This window comes from Desarmillaria tabescens (genome assembly GCF_030435595.1).
Source record: "Desarmillaria tabescens strain CCBAS 213 chromosome Unknown EV420scaffold_4, whole genome shotgun sequence".
Lineage (NCBI taxonomy): Eukaryota > Fungi > Basidiomycota > Agaricomycetes > Agaricales > Physalacriaceae > Desarmillaria > Desarmillaria tabescens.
In genome coordinates, this window is record NW_026848303.1 from 810,316 (window position 1) to 823,186 (window position 12,871).

Here is a 12,871-nt window from a genome sequence, read left to right on the forward strand (position 1 = left end):
CCTCCGCCACGACTACCCCCAGTTCAGATGGAGCAAGGCCCCATGGACGTGTTTGGCCCACTAACAGGGGTCCCCCCATCGCCTGGTACCCAAACACTAGCTGGGTCTACGCCGACGACGGGCAAGAAACTCCTGTGGCCGGAGAGCAGACCGAGCGGCCCCTCCCTCCCGTACCAGAAACCAGTCCGCCCGCTACCCTCGTCACCAGGGCTGAACCGACGGATCAGCAGCTCTGGTCGGAGTTCCCGGAATACAGCACCAAGGAACTTGGAGCAATTGCCAGGGCCGGGGACCTCACCCCCGAGCCCGCTTTTACCCCATCGGTCACGGGAAGAGCATTCACCAACCCCGTCCCTCGCTACCAGCATCCTTGGACGCACCTCTATAGCACCCTCGTCGAGTCACTCGACTACCCCCGAGATGCCCGGCTCTCCCCAGAAGCTGAGGCCAGAATGGACGCCGCAAGAGTGTCTGACACACGCACTCGAAGGGCAGAAATCGCCGCCCTTCTCGGACCCAATTATCACAACCTACCCCTTGAGCCAGACGCCACTCCTGCCAAAGTCGAGAACCAACAACGAGCCGCCGCCCTTCGATACTCCAGAAGGGTTGAACGTGCCGGGACAGACCTCGAGGCCCCCCAATGTGATGTTGGAAAAGCAGGTGATGGATGCCGTCAGGACGGTCCTCACCAGGCCCGGGGCAGCTCTCCCTGCAATATTCAACATCCTTCCATGGGAAGGATTATACGAAATTATGATGGAGGACATGGAGAAGGACCCCCAGTGGCTCTTCACCGAGGCAGGGGAGGATTATTGAAGCACGAGGTACACGGGGGATGTGTACCTCATGAAGAACATTCTAGAAGTCGAAACCTGGCATCGCGTGGCTCTAGTATGGAATCAGGTACATCCTGAAGCGGCCCAACGAGAATGCGAACCTTATCGCCACCCTCAACCGATGCCCAACCCATTGGAAACAATGGAGTTTATGGCCGGTGCAGGAGGCGGAGACAATGAAGGTGATGATGGCTGGGATGACCCAAGCGCCGGACCATCGAGGAAAGGCAAGGAGTCCACCATGCCAAGACAACCACCAGCGCTGCCACCGAAATACCCCGAGGGATACCCGCTGCCCGCCGACAATCCGCACTTGCGATCACTATCCCAACCGCCAAAACCGCCGGTACCGCCTGTAGTACCGCCTCCACCGGATCCCATTCCACCTTGGCAACTAGCTCCAGGCATGGTCAATAACCCCTGGAACGATGTAAAGCCAAAATTAATCACGCAACTGGAATATTTTACCGGGGTGTCTTTGGACATCAACCACTTCCTCCATCACTGCGAAGTTTATTTTCAGGTGTTTCCCCTTTACTACACCATGAACGAACAAGGGCAGAACCCCTACCGAATTACATTCGCACAAGGATATCTCTGTGGGGAAGCCCAACAGTGGTGGGGCGACCAATACTACCGGTATCGGACTCCACAAGGACACTGGAGGTTTTCAATGTGGGACGAGTTCTCACACAACTTAACCATCCAGTTCCGAGAAGTGGCTGAATTAACCATCTGGAAGCAAGAGTGGAAGAAGGTGCGACAGTTGGACTATAAATCCGCGGTGGAGTTCTTCGCGAAGTTCGAGAGATTAGCTCACAAGTGTGAGGAGTTCGGAGACGAAAAGCAGATGTTCAAGGCGGTAGAAGCGGCGATAAGGCTGACAGTCCGCAAAACAGTTATGCATGGGGACAATGAGCGCCCCACAACCTATGCGCAATGGAAGGCGCGAGTCCTCAGGATCGACGCCAATTACCGATACGACGTGGCCCAGGGGTTGGGCAGTAAGACCTCCCCGAACCAAGGCGGTTCGGGTCGAGGCAATCAATCGAAGAGTGGGGGACAGGCCCCCAGTAGCGATAAGAAGGACGCTACTGGAACAACTTATGGAGGGGCAGGGCAGCCGATGGAGATCGACAAGCTACGGTCCGACAAGCGGTGCTTCAAGTGTGGGAACACCGGGTGGAGCCAAGACCATAAATGCCCAATGGACAAGTCCAAGTGGCTCCCCATCAAGCTCCCACCTCGCAAGAAACCCAATATCCAACGCCTCTGCCAGCTACTTGCAGAAGCCGAGAAGGAGGACTTAGGGAAGGATACGAAAGTCGAGGAGGTAAAGGAGGAGAAGTCGTCAAAAGACGAGCCGGCGTCGAAATAAGCGATTCGACGACATCGGCCAAGGACTTAGTTTCATCTGGTGCGCGATCATGTAATAATAGTCGGACTCATGCTACAAATGTAGGTACTCTGTATGACCAATATACCCATCTTTTCGCCGTGTTACCAGTCGAAGGAACTAAGAATGAAGAATCGCAAAACGACCATGGCGTAGGAGGGGATTTCCGCCGCTCAATGCAGTCTGCGTCAAGCAATGAACCCCTAGGGGCCGGTCCACCTCTGACACCCCCACCTGACCGAATGGGGAAAAGTCTGGAGCACCCAGCAAGCGCCTCAGGTCAGGACAAGATGGATGCCAGACGTGGTGGTCGTCGCCCCGACAGGGAGAATCGGCTGATGAATCCGACGGGTGAGCCTTCCCCACAGGTTGTTTCCCCCATCAGTGGCAGAAAAGCAGCTGAGGCTGAGAACCAAGGGGACCATCTGCATTTAGTAGTGGCCTCATCCACCAACGATGCTGACCCCCTTAGCGAGCCAATATGTGTGCGTCTGCCTCAAGTTTCCGAGAGTACCGTCAGGGTTAGGAATGAGGATAAGTATCGGATCTGTGTAGAGGTTACAATGCCGCGCACAAGTGCCCTTGGCCAGGGCCGAATACCGGGCAGAGAGCCCCCCTCTACCAACTCGACGGAAGGTGACCAAATGCTGCCGAGGGGCCTTACCAACCGGCCCAGTGACCAACTGCTACCTTGAGGCAAGAACCCCCCTGTGTTGCTGGAAGAAGTCGAAGACGAAGAAGCATACTTACGATCTGATATCCCGACTGCCACGCCCAAGGGGAAGTCTTCAGTGACCCCTGACCCCGAGTTAACACCCGAAATCAAAAAGGCGGTCTTAGACACGTACTACGAACCCTTCAGAATGCATTGGACTCGCAGGACGCTACGACTCGCCAAGGATGAGGTGGCCGCCTTCTCTACCCTCAAGCAGTGGGTACACCCTCACAGAACTGGGGAAGTAACAATTGACTTGTGGGAGGCACTCAAGGAGCAACCCAAGACCACCAGGGAAGCCAGGGACAAGTGGGAATGGATGGAGGACCTAAAGAAGCCGCCTATGTACATACGAGGAAGGAAGGGGCATAACGTATCAATCAACGTGCAGTTGGAAACGCTAGACACCCAGGAAGTGTATGCCCTAAAAGCGTTAGTAGACAGTGGGGCCACCGGCAGTTCTATCGATCACGCTTGGGCCAGAAATCATGCCCTTAACCTCAAACAGGCGGCGCGCCCCACTCCTGTCTATAATGCCGACAGCACCAGGAACAAAGGAGGGGACATCACGGAATATGCTGAGGTACGATTACGAATTGGGGATCACGTGGAAAGAATCAAACTGGCTGTGGTAGATCTTGGCACCACGCCCCTTTTCCTTGGCCATGATTGGCTGCAAAGACACAACCCGTTGATCGACTGGGACACCAGCGCAGTTACTCTCGCCCACTGTGCCTGTCGTAAGATTCCCTTTTCACTACCAGACACAGACCCCTCGGCTCGTTGGGATGAATATGAAGAAGGGGATACCATCCTGGTAATAGACTTTGAGGAGGCCTTTCATATTCGAGCAATGGGCACTAAAGCCAATGAACTGGCCACCCAGGCTAACTCAAAAAAGGCAGTGAAATCCTTCAAAGAGATAGTACCAGAGGAGTATAGGGACTTCCAAGACGTCTTCGACAAAGAAAACTTCGATGAGCTACCCCCATGAAAGCCGTGGGACCACGCTATCGAATTAATCCCTAACGCCAACGCCAATCTAGACTGTAAGGTCTACCCTCTCAACCCCTCCGAGCAAGAAGAGTTGGATAGATTCCTCGACGAAAATCTATCCACGGGACGAATTCAACCCTCAAAGTCCCCGATGGCCTCTCCTTTTTTCTTTGTCAAAAAGAAAGATGGAAAACTTCGGCCAGTCCAAGATTACCGAAAACTCAACGAGATGACGATTAAAAACCGCTATTCGTTGCCACTAATTGGAGAACTGATGGACCGGCTAAAGAAGGCCAAATACTTCACCAAACTGGACGTACGATGGGGGTACAATAATGTCCGAATTAAACAGGGAGATGAATGGAAGGCTGCCTTCCATACGAACCGCGGGCTTTATGAGCCCCTGGTAATGTTCTTCAGACTAACCAACTCACCGGCTACCTTCCAGTGGATGATGAACGACCTTTTCAAAGATCTCATAGCGGCCGGAGAAGTATCAGTGTACCTAGACGACATACTCATCATGTCCCGAACAAAGGAGGATCACAAACGTATCGTTCAAAGGGTGCTAAAGATACTTCAAGACAACAACTTGTTCTTAAAAGCCAAAAAATGCGAATTTGAGGTAGAAGAGACCGAATACCTGGGGGTAATCATTAGCGAAGGAAAGATTCATATGGATCCCATTAAAATTGCAGGCCTGTTAGATTGGCCGGTTCCCCACAAGAAACAGGAACTGCAATCTTTCCTAGGCTTCTGTAACTTCTACCGACAATTCATACGTGATTACAGTAAACACGTCCAGCTGCTAACGATGCTCACGGGCAAGGTAGAGTGGAATTGGGGAAGAACCCAACAGGAGGCTTTTGACAAGCTCAAAGCATTATTCCGGGAGGATGTGGTATTGGCGATACCACTTGACGAAGGGAAATTTCGGGTTGAGGCAGACTCGAGCGAGGGAACGGTAGGGGCCGTATTATCCCAATTGCAAGATGACAAGTGGTGCCCCGTCACCTTCCTTTCGAAGGCCCTAGCCATGATGGAGCGAAATTATGAAATCTACAATAAAGAGCTCCTGGCTATTATGATCGCCTTGGAGGAATGGCACCAATACCTCATGGGCACCCGAGAGGATTTCGAGATCTGGACAGATCACTCCAACCTCCAATACTTCCGTAAGCCTCAGAAGCTCAATTGACGACAAGCTCGATGGGTGACGGAACTGGCGGAATACCAGTTCATGCTACATCATAAGCCGGGGGCACAAAACCGCAAGGCTGATCTATTGTCTCAATGGGCAGACCATGACCAAGGGAAAGAGGACAATAAGGACATGGTCGTCTTGAAGGCCAAACACTTTAGGGCCCTAATCATGCCGACGCAGAAAGAGCTACATGAAGAGATTAAACTAGCCACTCACGATCCCTAGAAATGGGACCGAGGGATTTCCGACTCCCTCAATCATGAAAAGGGGGTCTCTAGGAATCAAGACTTGCTCTGGTACGATGGACGTGTCTATGTCCCTGCGGACAAGAGGCTCTGTGGCAAGATCATAGCCCTCTGCCACGATCATGTAATGGCAGGGCACCCTGGGGTAGAGAAGACAAAAGAGCTCATCCTTCGGGACTACTGGTGGCCCCGCATGCGTCGGGAGGTGGAAGCATACATGAAGGGATGCGAAGTATGTCAATGACCAAAGGCAGATCGTCGCCCCAAAAGAGCACCCCTTCATCCGAATGAAATACCCAGCTGTCCTTGGACCCACATTTCAGTTGACATGATCACCAAACTTCCGAATGCTAAAGGGTTCAACTCCATCCTAGTAATTGTCGATCGGTTTTCCAAAACAATCATTCCGATTGCCTGTACCGAGGAACTCACTTCCTTAGAGTTCGCTAAGATCCTTCAGGACCACATCTACGTTCTCTATGGGGTAATGCCTGAAAAGGTCATCTCAGACAGAGGAACCATTTTCGTGTCAAAGTTCATGAGGGAATTCTACCGGTTGATACACGTTGAAGGAAATCCATCTACAGCCTATCACCCACAGACGGATGGACAGACAGAGTGGGTCAACCAAGAAATCGAAAAATATCTCAAGATGTTTGTTAACTATCGACAGAACGATTGGAACGAGTGGTTAGCACTAGCCGCCTTCACCCATAACAACCGGAAGCACTCCGCTACTGGTTTCTCGCCCTACAAGGTAGTTTTCGGACGAGATGGGCAGGTCATCAAAATGACCCAATGCCCGGATGTCGTACCTGCCGCATCCAAGCTAGTCCAAGGCATCAAAGAGGTCCAAGAGAAGGCGAAGGAATCCCTGGAGAGGGCGGCGGAGACGATGAAAAGGACTTACGACAAGCGTAAGGGTGACGCACTGGAATATCGAATAGGGGATAAGGTGTGGTTGGATTCTACCAACCTAAACCTTCCACGACCAACCAAAAAGCTCGGAGACCGACGCGTAGGACCCTTTACCATTGTGGCAAAGAAAGGCTTGTCCGCATATGAGCTCAAACTCCCGGCGGCCTGGAAAATTCACAATCGGTTCAACAAATCTCTGTTGACTACGTATCATGCCCCCAAATTCCCGGACCAGCCACATCCTGAGAGACCACCACCGGAGTTGATTGAGGATGAAGAAGAATACGAGATAGAGGAAATCGTTGACGAACGAGATAAAATCGTTGGTCACGGACAAACCCGCTGAACCATAACTGAATACCTAGTGAAATGGAAGGGGTACCCAATGGAGGAAAACTCCTGGGTGAAACGTTCAGACATGGCCAATGCGGAGGAACTCGTAAATGACTATGAGGCCCACGTCCAAAAGATTACCTGGAGGGTGAACAATAGAGGGCAGACGGTCGGGATAGATGACAAAATTCCACCCAATACCCTGGCAAAATACCATGATCCAGACACTCCCTGCGTCACCAATATCATCACAGTTCCCTCCTCCCAATGCTCAGCCTCGAGACACTCTGAGGATATCAACGCAGTAGGTGAGGCATACGCATTGAACGCAGGAAGAAGGGACAAGGTCACCTCAACCACCTCCTCGTTCCGCCGACTGATAATCGATATCTCCCAGTCAATGGACAAAGCACTTTTGGAGGAGAATGAAAAATACCTCCATGACCACCCTAGTGAACAAAATGAACCCATCGTATCACGTCCTCGGTGACAAATAGATCCCAGACTCGGGGACCCCTGTGTATGGGACTCATATTTAAAAAGGCACGAAATTGAAATCAACGCCTCATGAATCGAGCAACGCCCATACAAAAACCCTCCCATTCTGTTCAATCCCCCCACCAATGAGGAAACCAATGTAGACCTACTCCAGAAAGTAACCGAGAACTGGAACGATGATGACCGCACTTCCGATGTTTGGTCATATGAATCAGGAGGAGAGGAGTCTGATGACTCATTCGGGATGAACAAGTCTTAGAGAGGGGGTAATGTTATGATTTATTCGTTTTCTTTTCATTTTTATTTTCTTTTCTTACGTGCTCCTGCTTATGCCTTGTGCAAGAACAACGGATGCACTCTCACAGTACTATTATTAGCATATTCACTTGTATTTAAGTAGAGCCTCAGCTGGTCTAAACCCCAGCTTCGGCTAAGGTTTAATCTACCTAACTCAAAGCTCCCATCTTCGTGACTACCTGTCTCATCACTGCTCATTCATCCGAACTTTGACCTCTATCGTATCATCCACCGAAGTGCGAGTGGCGATCCCTAGTTGATCTGAGTTTTGAGAGTTAGTGGCTAACAAAGTTTTTCCTATTCATCAAATCCAAAGTCGTCATCAACATAGCAGCCTAGATCCTCAATCTTCTCAACATTAATGGCTACCCAGGTGACAAGGCCATTGACGCTGTACCAAACTCAGTAGGAACCCCTCCCACCAAAGTTATTGTTGCAATCCACCGTCCTGACAAGTTTTTCCACCTCCCCAGCAGCTTTCTGCTCACTGGTTAGGTATCCAGTCGTCACCGCTTGCTTCAGTTGCCAAAGCAGATGCATAGGACAGAGCCGATATGCCTTGGAGACGTCGGACTTAAAGACGACAAGCACTTTGCAGGCGTTTTCTGGAGACCTCTGTTTGAAACGTAGTATTGCAGAGAAGAGTGTGTGCAGGCTGTCGAGTCTGGAACCAGCTATGTCTGCATGCCGAATCATTCGATTGGGAGCATAGGTTCCTGCCAACATGTTGGATACCATCCTGAGATCCTCAGAGTGAGGCATCGGCACCGCGTGAACCGGAGTGCTGTACATTCCCGGCAGGAGATCGGGACCAAAAGGTTCAGAGAATCATCCAGCAGCTATTTCTTCATCCCGGTATCTGTGAATGAACTCCTGTTCCATTGCAGATCGAGGACTCATTCTTGCATTGTCCCAAGTGAGTGGAAATTCTCCTGAAGGTTGAGTATCTGCCCACGGCCAAAAACCCTCCTTCAGCGCCATTACCACTGATTGCATGAATTCCTGATTAGGATGAGACTGCAAGGATTTTTCGAACTCGTCAATGTTGATCGGTGTCGTGACTTTGAACAAGTGAGGATACTCCTTGATTGTTTTGACTGCCTCCGCATTCTCGTATTCCTTCACAGGAGGTCATGGCACTGGTAACTCAAACTCCATGCAGCTGGCAGTCCGGCTCTTCCCGGTGCTTGTCTCTGAGAAAATAAAACCATGCCGGTAGCATGGAGCAAACCCTGTTCCTTCTCCTTCCCATTCCCCTCCCTTCATCTTCCTCTCGAACCTCCCCCTTCCTTCCAATGCCTCCACCCTCTCCTTACGCTCTGCTCAGGCAAGCGGAGACGAGGTGTCCTCCCTTGCAGCTTGAGCAGACATGTCGATATCTGCATTTTCCATCGGCAGATGGGCAAACTCCCGTGTTCCATCTCCAACAAGCCTCGAGGTTTTGCGCACGCTTGCTGACTCGCTTTCTAGATCATCCCTCTGCATGACTCTCTTCAAATTCCCAGTAACCAGTTCCCGAGGTAGAGATGTGGGAGCACTCAAGATCTCTGAACTTGTCTGTCTCGGAGAGGAGAATATTCCTGCACCGTCCGACGTGGCTGCGGATGGCACGATCGAGGATGAAGACATGGTTGTGGAGCGGGACAGCGACGGTTCTGAACAGTGATGACATGTACTGTTGGTAGAGAGAGAGTTCCCGGTAGCGATGCGGGAAAGCAATGAGGATGGCTTATGTATAGGTGTGCCAGGTTGTCGTCCACTCGTCGGCAGCTTTGATATTTCTTTTCTGCTCCGCAGGGTTTGAGGTGTTCTCTGAGAATCGGAGAGCAACCCCTTCAGATATTTCATGAGTTTGTACTTTGTTGATTGAAGTGGAGTGCGTGGAGGCAAAGATGACATTGAGGTTGACTGCTTTTCCAGCCAAGAGAGAGAGCCATTGCTCCTCGGGGAATTCAGGACACTCAGGGGAATTGGTGATGCTACGCCTGGCTGCCTTGAGGTCGAGGGTGTAGTTTTCAATGAGTGTGAGGGTGCGTTGGAGTTCTGGATGGAGGAGTGCTCGTCTAATCTCTCCAACAGGTGCCCATGGGAATTGGGACTCGTCGATCCGAGGCCGTTTTGCTGGTCTCCTTCCTTCCTCGTTGTGATCTTCCTCATCAGAGTTTCCTCCAGGATCAGATCCTCCTCCATCTCTGGCTTCTTCGTCATTCTCTTCTTCATGGAAGTCAGTGGCCTGTGGTCATCCCAGTCATCCCTCTTCCTCTTGATTGCAAGCTCTGGCTCGGACTTGGCCTTCACCTTCATGGATGAGCTCTCATTGTTCATTCTCACAGTTGTCGAGCATCTCAACATAGATGCAGAGGGCGTTATTGAAGTCGTCATCATGTCCTGGCCAGGCGTTGAAGAACTCAGACAAGACACGGAGGATTTGGGTGAGGACATCCGGCTTAGAAGTGTTGGTACCAGTGCGGAAAGTCTCGATGATAGCATCACACTGAATGGTGACCTGCACCTGGGGAGCATCCGGTCTAGCAGGTGAGCCTTCCTGACTGGGTGTGCGTCAGGCTCCAGCGGTCATAAAACACAAAAGCTCTGTCAATTCGACGAGAGTGACCTGTAAGCTGAAGGGAAACCACTACGAGAAGAAAGAGACATACCTGGCGATTCAGAGAGAGCGATAAGCATTCCCACTGAGACCGCCAGGTAGATATAGCTCAGAAGAAATGAGAGACACGGTGAGGAAACTAGAAGCCCGTTAGATTCCGCTGTGTCTGTATTGTGCTGTGTACTCACTGGTGAGACGGATGAGGGGGCTCCCATGGGGAGGCTGAGACCGCATATGATGAATATGGACAGTTACGCGCTGAGGGAGCAGCCGACTCAGATGCCAATTAGACTAGTGTAAATAACCTTTCTTTAAACCCAATAAAATAAATATCTTTCAAATTCATTATTTCAGACTCAATTATTGAGACCATCATACAGTGTAATGGAGACTCTGAGATAAGCAGAGAACCCTCACAAACATGTGAGGGGCTCAATTGCAAGGTACACTACCTTATATACTACTAAAAATAGAATTATACTATAAAAAGGGGTGGAATAATAAATAATGGCTATTGAAAGTGCAGCATATTTGATATCTCAACAAGAGATACTAGAAATCTTCCAAGTACTACAAAAATATTATCTGAGCATTCTAGTCTAATATTAAACAAGTAAATGATTATAAAATTCAATATTTTAGGCTACAATGCTAAATTCTCTATGCAGTGATAGTTTAAATGGCTTTAAATAGCTATTACAGCTTAGATAAAACTTTGATTATAAACACAATCATATCTCAAACATTTATAACAAGTATAGCAAACTGAGATATGAAGTTAAATTTCTTAAATTGAATTTCAATAAGGTGTGATGTGATACAGCCTATCCAGCTGGATGAACTTTGTCACATTGAGCAGAGTTTTTTGTAACAAATTTTACAAAATAATAAGTGTAGCCAGATATTTAGTATATAAACACTGCATATAAGAATAGCCACTATATCTGTATATATAGCAAATATGAATACCATATATATGAGCCTGTACAATACTGTTAAAGGCTTGGAATATAAATTTTGTGGTCATATTTATATGAGTTCTATACAAGTAGGTTAAATCTACATAGATATCTATTTATTTTGATATGTAATAAAGTAAATCAATGCAATGTGTTATTTTCACTATAAAACAAAGTTGATGTAGAATATGACCATCTTTTATAATCCTATATATGAGATAAAATATGAATACAGTATAGTATATATATTAATAAATTCTAGAGACAAAAAAGTTCAAAAAGACCTTATTGTATGTTATGTGAATATCTGGTTGAAACAGTAGTGTTTTATAATAACATACATGCTTTCTTTTCAATCTTACTGTATTTTAATCAATACTCTTCATCTTATATTCATATATTCAGATTTTGGTATATTCCTAACATTATTCAGTATTCTAGCAGAGCAGTGTCTTTTTTTTTATAAACAAATCCTAAGTATATTGGTTACACAAGTGTATGGTCCAATTTAGCTACTTGTGTTACTGTGTGTATGATGTCATTGATTAAGTCAGCTTAACAAGCTATGCACTTATGTTATAGCATGAAATTATTCCTTGCTCTCGATAACTTGGTGTAACTCAGGCACTGTCATCTTTTTTCACTTTGGGAAATCCTGACCTCTGCTAAGAAATGACCACAATCTATCCATCACCATTGTTTCTTCACCAAACCCTTCTCATAGCCTAATCCTACTTTCCACCAAACTCCATTAATCCCAGTCCTTTTCTGATCTCTCTTTCTCAAACCTGCCTTACTTGGCCAAGATCACCAACATAGTGTGATCAATTGATGCAGGGGCAATATGCTGGGCCGGAGTGTGCTTGGATCACCACTCTATTTTGTTACACCTGGATCTCAACCAGGTGGCAGCCTTGTAGCATGCGACTTTGTTTTTCTGTCTTATTCGAAAGATCACTGGAAGGGCCTCAAACTGATGCCCAGAATAGCAAGGAGAAATAAGATTTATCATATGATTTTAGAGGGGGTAATATGTGTGACTTGATCATATTTAGAAAGGAAGGCTGTATTTCACATGATTCAGATATCAGAAGTGATAAAACCCAGAAAGTGTCTAGAGTGTTACTTTCTGGAGGGTGAGGGGCTCAAACTTATGAGTGCAAAAATAAATATTTTTTGTGCAGAATGAGGTATAATCAAGCAGGCAGAGGTAACCACTACACCATCTGCCCTCTCCAGAGCAGTGTCTTATTATATATAACAACTATATTTAAATATACAAAGAGGTATCTTAAAATAGTAATATTGATTATATATAAAAAATATATCTCTATATGAAGTAATATAGAGGTATCCAGGGTATTAAGGCACTGATCTCATTTGAAATTGAGCATACCAGTCTTGTATTCCATAGAAATATATTAGGACATTCATTGAAGTTCAATTGGAGGGAGACAATGAAGGCTTTGAGTTTTTGAAAGTCTGAGCCATCAAAGGTATCTGGTTCTTTAACCTTGGTGCATACAGCCTGCTGATGGTTGCCATTAATGGCATCAGAGACACTGCAGAGAACATTTATGAGTTGAATAAGAATTTGAGTATCGTTATTAGGGGGGTTAGAATTGTTACCAGGATTGGGTGGGCCATCACCAGGATTTCCTAATGAGCATCCTTGGCCATTCATTGGGGAATGAAGTCCCCATCTTCCAAGCCTTGGTCATCTTTCTCATTTCAACCTGGGATGTTATCAAACAAGGATGTAGGTGGATTCCATAGAGGATCATTCTGGTACTCACCCCAGCTATTAAACTCTGATTGCTGGCTAAGAAGGGGTTAAGCAATCTGTTAGTGTCAGATTGGCAGGCC